Source organism: Miscanthus floridulus, chromosome 18 (assembly GCF_019320115.1).
Source record: "Miscanthus floridulus cultivar M001 chromosome 18, ASM1932011v1, whole genome shotgun sequence".
Taxonomy (NCBI): domain Eukaryota; kingdom Viridiplantae; phylum Streptophyta; class Magnoliopsida; order Poales; family Poaceae; genus Miscanthus; species Miscanthus floridulus.
In genome coordinates, this window is record NC_089597.1 from 45840631 (window position 1) to 45848173 (window position 7543).

Sequence of the window (7543 nt, forward strand, 5' to 3'; positions counted from 1 at the left end):
CAGCAAAACTGAAAATCAGAAAACACTTAGAAAATTTCAAGTGTAGAAAAATAGTGAAATGTTGATTTTTGTGAGCTTAAAAAGACCAAGCTATGCACTGAGTTAGCTCATGACCCAAAAATAAAAGTTGTTGCTCTACTCAAATACTACAACTTTGCTTAAGGGTGCTTTGCCATGCAAAGACTCTGACATAATTCAAACTAGGTCAAACATACGACTTAAAATGATGACCTACACCATAACTAGGACTTAGAGACCAAACTAGGCTTAGTCATGAATACCAAAGTTGTTCCTTATGCTATTCTAAACATGTCTAAGGTACTCCTAATGTTCCACACACTTTTCATACATTGGTTACATGTAAACCCTAACTTAAGTAAGGCAATTAAGTAAGAATACATGCAATATAAGCCAACATAGGTAGAATACATGATATGCTTATGCTCATGAATGCTCAATGATGATTGTGATCATGCAATATCAAGGTTAAATACATGCTTAACACCTAGGGTGTTATAGAGATAGTCATATGGCTCTGCACCACCGATTAGAGCCGCGGGGGCCCATCTCCTCCCTGCCCCTATCCCTTTTGTGGCCTCGAGCCCTTCTAAGGACCGGCCTAAGAGTGGGTTTCCTAAGTACGATGCGGGGTCATGGTCGCGGTGGGTTGCTCGGCACACAATCTCTAGGGGCGGTCGGCCTTCCCGGTCACATCATGGCATAATGGCGCCTGACCACGAATAATCGTGCACCACGAAACACGGGCGCACAAATTGAAACAGTATGGACAGAGTGGGGATGCATGTGGCTTAATTGATTCATGGGCGACAGTCATTCTGCCGTCCCTCCGATCTCTTCACCTACTCTATGAGGTTTTCTAAGCAGTTAGTAAATGTGAGTGGGTGCGCACGTGCCTTGAGTATCCTTAGCGGCTATAAATATTCTAGGAGCAATGCGGTGAGGAGGCATTCGCCTTGAGTGGCCTACTCCATCACTTTCCTGTTCTTGCTCTAGCTCTTTCTAGAGTCACTTTCTTGCTGACAGGGATGAGTCATGGCAAGCGACCATTGGATGAGTCGTCGAGTCCGTCCTTGCCTGCGTGATCAAGGGTTAGCGCATTCGGATGATGCTCGAGTTTGAAGGTTCGACCTATGTTGATTGCGTGCATTTTGTAGGGCTACCTCCCTCATCGTGCCTATCGGGGCCACCAGCGTCGCTCGCGTTGTGACCCCACCTTCCCGGGGGTTGAGCTCATCGTCATTGTCTTTGGAGGATCGATGTGAGTTCCGTGAGCTCATCCATGGGGCGGACAAGGCCCACCAGTGCTACTCTGATGCCACCCGTAAGGTGAGCCAGTTGGAGCGCTGTCTTGAGGCCATCCGGGTGGCCCTCGAGGCGTCGGAGAGGGAGATCGCTACCACACATGCAGTGGCCGCTGACGCCCAGGCCCATGTCATGGTTAAGGATGCTTTTGTGTCTTGTTGTCTCACTCGTCATTTGTCATTTCTTGATTTCCTTCTGATCTTCACGTCCCCTCTTTGCTAGCGTTGGAGTAGCTGGCAGCCTCCCACCATGAGATGGAGGAAGCTTGCCTGCAGGAGGTTCTTCTAATGGAGGACTACAAATGCGTGGTTGTGGCTAGAATCCATCAAGGAGCCGGTGTTGCGCTCGCCGCCCTACAGCTCCACACTGGCCACAATTTTCGTCGGGTGGCGCTCGGGTTCTTGGACCATGCCGACCAGGCGGAGCAAGCGGAGATGGTCGATGGCTTCACCACCGCTGTTGCCGCCATCGTGACCGTTGTGAACATGGAGGACATCCTCCACGCACAATGGCCAGAGGCCTTAGGTTGTACCTAGGGTCCTTTGATGAATAAGATTCTTCAGTTGGTGTCTCATGCTTCTTTTTCTTTCGTGCACCCGCTGTTCATCCGTTTGTCTAAATGTCGTAGTCGCGACCTTGCCTGGGGATCGACCCGTGTAGTTTGGCTTGGTGTGACTCCATTTTTGTGACTGTGGTGTCATAGGACAGGCCCGACGGTAGCACGCCTTGGTTTGTCCCCTTTTTCTTCGGATTGTGATGATCTTCCCAGTGGGTGTCGGTGCGTGGTATGCTATGGTGTAGCCCCCGTGACTGAATCGTGTCATCAGGCACATGTCGATCGATATAGGTTTCTTGGGCGCACGTGCGTCGTTATAATGTCGCCTTGATGTGCGCTTATTAAGGCGTGTTGCGATCTCTAGGCTTAGAAGAGATTCATTGATGGTAATGTACAAAATTTTTAGCGGGCTGAAAGAAGCCTTGACGCGAACGTTTTGCACCCACGCCACTGGTCGCGGCTTTCATCGCTTGTGGTGTCCGACGCGGCTGGGCCTAGGATACAAGCTCGCTATGTCGAGGAATGCTCTCTGTCACAAACCCTTTGGCGCTCTTTGATCGCGTCGTCCCCGAGCCATGTCATCGCCTGCCTTGCTATGTGCCGCGGTTGAGGTCATAGAGTGTGTCCTTCACGTGCTCCCCTATCGTGCAGGGAAATCATGTTTGGGATTAGCCTCTAGGGGCTGGCTCGCAGCTGTCACAATGTCATAATTCTCTTGTTCATAGAGGTGAGCCTACTAAAGGTCGCCACCTATAGTGATGACCCCATGTGGGCCAGACATCTTGAGCTTTAGGTAGGTGTAGTTGGGAGCAGCCATGAACTTGGCATAGCATGGCCAGCACAGTATGGCGTGATAGGTGCTAGGGAAGTCTGCTATCTCGAAGGTGAGCATTTATGTGCAGAAGTTGGCTCGACCCCCGAACGTCATGGGTAAGTCGACCTGCCCAAGGGGGACGACATGGAGCCCGGGTATGACTTCATGCAATAGAGCATCGGATGGTCTATAGCTGACTGTGAAAGTCCCACGGCATCGTAAGTCTCGGCGTAGAGAAGGTTGAGGACACTCTCGCCATCCATGAGGACTCGAGATAGGCGAGTCTTGCCGATAATTGGGTTAATAGTGAGGGGGAAGCATCCCGGTTGTGGAATGTCGTCTGGGTGATCCTTTCTGTTGAAAGTGATCGTGGCTTTCGACCATTTCAGGAATACCAGGACGGCTTCGCCTAGGGTGGCCACGTTGACCTCCCTGGCTGTGAGCTTCTACTAGCATCTAGACTCGTACACCATCAGTCCACCAAAGATCATGAGGCACCCTCTCGGGTCAGGATACACATCCCCTTCTCTTCATTGTCAGTGGGTCCGAAGGGCGTGTCCTTGCCGATCGTCTTGTAATCGCCACTGAAGTAGCACTTGATGATAAGGTCACACTCTTCAAGGGTGTGCTTGATTGGATAGCCATGGTTGCGACATGGCATCTTAACTATCTTGTCGAAACTGGCGTGGTCGAGCTTGTCAGTTTTCTGCTTATGGACCCAGTCGACGGTCGCAATGAACTCGCTATCATGGTGCCTCTAGCTATCCTTCTTGCCTTTTATACGCTAGTTGCGGTCCCTAGCATTGTCCATGGGTTTGGCTTATGCCTTGCCCTTGTGCTTGCAAAAGATTGCACGGATGGCCTCCTCGCTGGAGGCGTGGCTTTTTGTGAGGTCGAGCAACTCCCACGTCATTGACGGTTTGTAGTGCCTGAGCTCGTGGACGAGTGCTTCGTTGGTCACGTCGAAGATGAACGCTCTAATCATGTCCGCATTCACGATGTCAGGAAGCTCGTTGCACTCCTTGGAAAAGCGGCAGATGGACTCGCGTAGAGTCTCAACCGCCTTCTGCTTGTGGTCTTTGAGATCCTAGGAATTTTTAGGGCGCACGTACATGCCCTGAAAGTTTCCTATGAAGACACGCTTGAAGTTTGCCCATGAATGGATGTTGTTTGCGGGGAGATGCTCGAGCCATGCTCGGGCGCTCTCCGCAAGGCAGAGTGGCAAATACTGGATGATGAAGGCATCATCGTCTGCTCCGCCTGCCTAACAGGCGAGGCAGAAGTCTTCCAACCATATGGCGGGCTAGGTGTCACTGGAGTACTTGATGATGTTTGGCGGCGCACGGAAGTGCACCGAGAAAGACGTCTGCCGGACCCTTTTTGCGAACACCTATGGGCCGTAGGCGTCCGGGCTCGGGCTGCGTCGAGCATCCCACACCCTAGGATGTTGGCCATGGTTGTCTGGGTCACTGTCATCGTAGTGCAGCTGCTCTTTGCCCGCCTAGTCTAGCCCAGGGTGCCTAGCCTTGAGTTGGTCGGGCGTTATGGTTTCCGACGTAGTGGCTACGCACGGGGGAAGGTTCCCGCCTTCGCGCCACACCATCGTCGTCTGGTTAGAGCTCGCTTGGCGCGTGGTACCCTTTGGTGGCACCATGTGTCGAGGAGATGTGTACGAAGCTGGCGTCGAGAAGTCGCCTCCCTACGGAACTTTGAGCCTGCTATACTGTCACGGTCTCCAGCAGGTCTCATAGTTCCTGATGGATGCGCTTTCCCTCATCGGTCGAGGGCTCAGGGGCCGTCCGCATGATCATGGCAGCTGCCGCAAAGTTCTAGCTAGCTTGAGGGAAGATTGGCGTTTCGCTCTTACGCTGTTGGATTTGATCGTACATGCGGCGTGCCCGTGTCCGCACGCACTCAGCGTCGTGGTGTTGCGGGCTAGGGCATCCGTCGTCGCGGCGTACGTTGGCCTGATCAACTTCCTGTGCCCTAGCTCGTTCCAAGTGCTCCTGGTCGTACTCATCCTATTCCCTAGGGGTGCGGGGGATCGGATAGGCGTCGCTCTCTACGTCCTCTACCGGTGCTGCCCAACCTCCGAAGGGTGCAACATGTTGCATTCCCTCAGCGGAGGGTAGCTCCCCTTGGAATTGGACTCGGACCGTGCTCTCAGGGGTCTCTAGCAGGAGGTCATAGAGGGACTCTAGGTCTCGCTCCATCATCCCCACGAACCCGGGGGAATCTGGCATTGTCGTTTGGTTGTTGCACCTAGCCTGCTCTTGCTCGAAGAGCGCGATAGCATTCCTCATTTTGGAGGGTAGTGGAGTGCTAAGGTTCCAGAATTCGGCCTCTAGTGGTAGGGCCCACCTTCGAAGAGTTGGGCAAAAGCATTTGCCAACACGTAGAACATGCGTCGGCTCAACTCTAGCTCGGGGTTCACCCTGAGATAGGCGTCGACTCGGCATGCTAGTGTATCAGAGTTGATGATCATAGGATCAGCTCAGGGCGATCCATGATCAGGTGTCAAGATGTGCGGGGGGGCCGCATTCTCTTCGCTCAATCACAGTTGACCTAGGCGGTCGACCACGAAGTCTAAGTCCTCGAAGCGCAAGGTTTGGCCAGGGAGAAGACCGTCTACGGGAGCTGGCCCGTTGATGTCGGCGAACTCGAGGCTTTTCGAAGTGGATGTGGCCGTCGGGGGTCACGCCAAGAGCAAGTCCGACGTAAGTGCAGGGAGCCATCGCTTCCTTCTCAATAATCGAGAGTGCGCGACTGTCCCCTACCTGGCGCGCCAACTGTCGGTGTTTTGTAAACCAGACTAGTAAACTTATACGATTGTTGCGCTGCTCTGGGAAGACGATGGTAGCATCCAATAGACATGGGGATTTATACTGGTTCAGGCCGGAGCCCTACGTCCAGTCTGAGAGATGATCGAGTGCGTGTTCCTCGCTTGAATGCTCTGAAGCTCTTACAATGGGGGGGTGCAAGAATGGTGAAAAAGATGGAAGGACCTATGCTTGGCGAAGGGCTGCCCGAAGAGAAGCCCTAGGAGCCCTACTACAATGGTGAATGAATGGAATTGTGGAGGATGTTGAACACGTTGTCCTGGCGGTCCTTATATAGAGTTCGGGGTGAGGGCTGATACAAAGAGGAGGTTCCCCCGACCGAAGGGTCGTGAGCCTGAGGGAGGTCCTAGCTAACATGGCTTGCAAGCTACATCGTCTTCTAGGGCTTGTCTGGGCGTGGCTATCGTCATGGTCTTGTGGCCACGTCGTGGCAGGGTGTGACGTAGTGCTATTGTGCTTGCCATGGCAGCAATGTAGACATGGTGGTGGTTCGTCAGCCATCCTGTGCGACGCGGTATCCGTCTTGGCCTTCGTTGCCATCTCTAGTTTTTCGAGGCATCGCAGGGAGTTGGTAGCCGCCCCGGGTCGTCGATCACCTGCGCTTTATGGGGCTGAGGGCTACGACCCTGATCGCCGGGGTCGAGGCTTTCAGCCAGTCTGGATTGCCTCTGTGTTGTGTTGAGACCCTTGTCATGGATTCCATCCCATAGTGGGTGGGACCGTATATCCGTATCGCGGGGCCGTATCTGGTCGGTGGTCTTTGTACCTGTTATCCCCGCTTTGAGGCGGTGTTGTCTTGTCCGTGCAGCGTAGCACAGGGTTGGTATCTGACCGAGCTGAGGTGACTGTTGTCCCCTCGGTCCTTGCGGGGTCAGTGCAGCATGCTTGCTTTTGTTAGCAGGAGCGCTTGACCAGACGCGACATCTCCCCATCCCTTCCGAGGGGCATAATGGGGAGATGTCGTGTGCTTTGTGAACATCACGCGGCTAGGGCTGGAGAATGGGTCGTGACCGACCTCAGCCTTAGTTCCTGACCTATGATGCTTGTCTTGGGCCTCTCCTTGCCGACGCGTTGCGAGCCACGCGGCCTTCTACCTAATCGGTGTCTTGAGATACGCCAGGGTTATAACCCCGACAGGTAGGGAGAGAAAGAATAAATAAAGAGAAATATAAAAGGAGAGGAAAAAAGAAGAAAAAAAGAAAAAGGGTATTTTGGACCTTTCATCATTTTTCACGTGAAAGAGAAGCTATTTTGATAAACGGTCTAAAAACAGCTTCAGCTCCCCAAGTGAATCAATTCCACCAGCAAAGTCACAACTGAAGTTGTTTTAGTTACCAAACGGACCCTAAATTCAGCATAGCCTCCTAGTTTATGCCCGATGGCCTTGTATTTATTACCTATTTTAAATATCTAATCCTTGCCCCCTCTCTTTCGGTTGACGGATGCCATCCCAAGCCCTTTATGGAACGGATTTGGTAGTCTCGCCTTCTTGAATTCGAGCTACCAAAAATTCCAGACAATTACATATAGTGAAATGAGCAATGAGAGTTTTTGAGAAAAGTATATTAGCCATGCTATTATATACGAGAACGGATGCGAAGACAATGCTTATATAAGACTTCATTCAGCACAGCTCAACTTCACTAATAAATTAGTTCTTTTTTTTTTGGCTTTAGCTCTACGATCAGTTTTATCGGCAAAGCAGAGCTATTTTGGTGAACTATTTAGTAAAACAACTTTATATATAGATTTATTTAAAACATGCTTTCATAGAATACCATGACGCATAATTGTGAGGTGAAGTCGTAAAACTTACTATTTTCTAGCTTCATCACATCTCATTCTTATATGAGAGCATAATTTGAGGAGCTTTATTGGTGAAGCTGTTTGCAAAAAAATATATGTTTGACAAAAAATCGCTTCAAACATTTTATGAAGCCGGTGGTAAAGCTGTAGCGAACATATCCTAAGTGAGACGAACGATGTAGCTTAGGGCCTCTTTGGATCATC